We start from the raw sequence: 2,872 nt of genomic DNA, 5'->3' as shown, positions 1-2,872 counted from the left end.
TGTCCCAGAAAGACGCTGCTGATCCCTGTGCTGTATGACGCTGTAGCCGAAGCAAAGCATTGTTCCCCATTAGAAGAACGCTGCTGGCTCTTGGCTTCCCCCGATGAGACGGGGCACTGGACCCTGGCGCGACGTTGAGGTGGCTGGCATCGCCGGGGTGTTATGTTAAGGTAGTGTCGCATGACTGAGTGGCATGTTGCGCCATTTTCTACCGTGTCGGAGAAGTGCAACAACGGAAGTGGTTGAGGTCACTCAAATAAATTGGATAGCACATGATAGTTCTGTGCCCACATAACAAAGGAATGCTATTAATGAAAGCATATTGAGTGAGTGGGAACAGGCAAATGGATGAGCCAGACTGCATTTGAGTGTTTCACAGCGTTGGAAACGAGGGGAACGATTAAAGTGAAATAGAACCACAAGTTTCATTGGATATAAACATGCAGAACTTTCAATAGAAATTACTCATGAATTCCAAGCGCAAACTATACCCGACATTTCCAGCACTGGGATGAGGGTAAGTAGAGGAAATAACTGAGAGAGCAGTTGAAGTGATGCAAATAAAGATGTTGGCAGAAGCAAGCAACTCGGTGCAAGGTTATGGTTCTCAGCTTCCGTTGCGGAATGTATGATCAACGAACCCTCCGATGTAGTCTGGTTGACATGGAAAGTTAGTTGAAAAATCTATGCAGAAGAGTACTGAAGAGAATGTATGCAGTTGATTTGGCGTGGTGGCACTCGGTAAACCAAATATTGTGGTGTGCTGAAAAAGGATAGATGGATTGAAGACGCTGGTGAAAACACGCCTCACCATGTAACCCATATTGGACCCATCGAAACATGATCAAGAGGTATGAGGAGATGCTAATCTGAAGGCAGTGGAACTGCAGGCGGTGTTATCACCACAAAGGGGACGCCGATAAGCGTTAATGGCATTCCTGCTGGGATTGACTTTGTCGGGGATGAGCTTCGGAACGAGGGCGTGATGACTCTCGACTTTCACAAATACTAAAGGCGCAAATATAAGAGAAAAATGGTCCAGCGATGTAGCAGGTGTGCCAATTGAGAACTGGAGCGACGCAGTAAAGGGTGTGCGGTTGACAAAGTGTGAGAATGTGATAATTAAGTGTACAAAGAAATCTTTTCGTATGCTCGGAGCCAAGAGCAGGACATCCCGTGAGACAGTCGGTAAACTGCACAGCCTAGTGCATTACATACATAGGGGTTTAAGCGGTTTGAATGTTTAAAATCATAATATGTGTGACTTTTTCCATTGCTGACGTCGGATAAACTGCAGGTAGCAGTCCGCAGAACGGTAAGAGTCCCTTACCCACGTTTAACTGAAAGCCAATGCACTAAACAAAGGGAAAAAAATACTCGCGACGAGAACTATTTCAAAAGCACGATAGTGGTTGGTGTTGCATCTGGACTGAGGGTTCAGGTTACTTAGACTTATCATTGGGAGTTTGGACTATAATGTTCCATGGAGCAGGTGGTGGGAGTTGCTGAGGTTCGAAGGGGAATGTGTAGGTTAGCATGTATTTGCGAGACGGAAAGTATTGCAATAGAGATGGGCTGAGAGGCTTCCTGGAGAAGATTTGATGCGAGGAGACTGGTAAGGTAAGGGTGACTCTCGCGGACTCGATGCTAGTTTTACTTTCCCATGTGGCGGGCCACACAAAGTTCGGAAAAGGGAACCGTTAGCGCCCACAGAAAACCTGATTCAACCATTGGCATCACTACAAGCAACAGCGCGGAGAAACACAGGCTTCGTTGGTACATATGAAGGATCACAAATGCTCCTGTAATGCAGAAAGGTATGAAAGACTACGGTATATTGTTCGTCAAAACCGATCTGGTTGTTGAGGGACAGTGTAGGCTCAAAAAACTAAAGGTGATGAAGCACAAAACACATAAAAATACGATGAATTTAACTGACCATATGGGTTACAGGAGCACAGCAACCGGTCCTCCATAATGAACGAGCTGCGGTTTAGTCAATAAATGAAGAGGAAAGCTGCCCTCAAAAGCAAGGACGTGACGGTACGGAAATATACACGAGGAATAACCCCGCTAGTGCCTAGTCACGTCAATCAATGACAAAGATGAGGCAATACCAACATGGAGGACACTCTTTGCCAATTAACGGGTAATATATTCCCTAAATGCTGGCATTAACATGCATTGCGGAGAAGCTTGATAATTTGTCTTTATAAAATGTAGGACCAGTTATTCATTTCTACATATCAAAATTTAACAGAATCGCCACGGAGTTTCGGTATTGAAGTATTGAGTCTGCGCTTCGTAAGCACACATTACTGTAGAGGATTGCACTGGGGAGGAATCCACTCAACACGTCAAGGCGTCAAGCATTTAATTCAGCCGAAAAACGATCATAGATACGTTACTAGGTGTGGGATCTGTATCACGTGTGCGTCCTGGTTTGGAATGTCTTTTCCACCGTTATGTGTTGGAGAGATTGATTCACCACTGGAAGATGTGATTGACGAAAAAAAAAAAGAAATAACAACTTAACTTTTACTTGCAGTTGAGGAGCTGCCAACATAAACCAGTGCTTTCTTCATTGGAGGGAAATATAACACCTCAAGGGCAGAGAGTGCATCTAGTGTTGCCGAGCGTCCATGTTTGATCCAAGGGAACAGCCGTAGGAGCTTCAAGCCAAATTCCACTCAACTCGTCACCACGGTGAGAGATTGACAACCCCAAAAAAACTGGCGGTGTGGTTTCCAAAGTTTGTACGATCGGAACGGGTGCTACCCTTTGTGCCTTTGCTGCCAATAAGTTTCTACGGACTGTGCGATGCGACGTATTGTTTACGCACATCCCACAATGCAGCAGGTGCGAGATCGAC

This window comes from Trypanosoma equiperdum, assembly GCF_001457755.1.
Source record: "Trypanosoma equiperdum strain OVI genome assembly, contig: ctg_652, whole genome shotgun sequence".
NCBI lineage: Eukaryota > Euglenozoa > Kinetoplastea > Trypanosomatida > Trypanosomatidae > Trypanosoma > Trypanosoma equiperdum.
Note: the sequence above shows the minus strand (reverse complement) of the source record.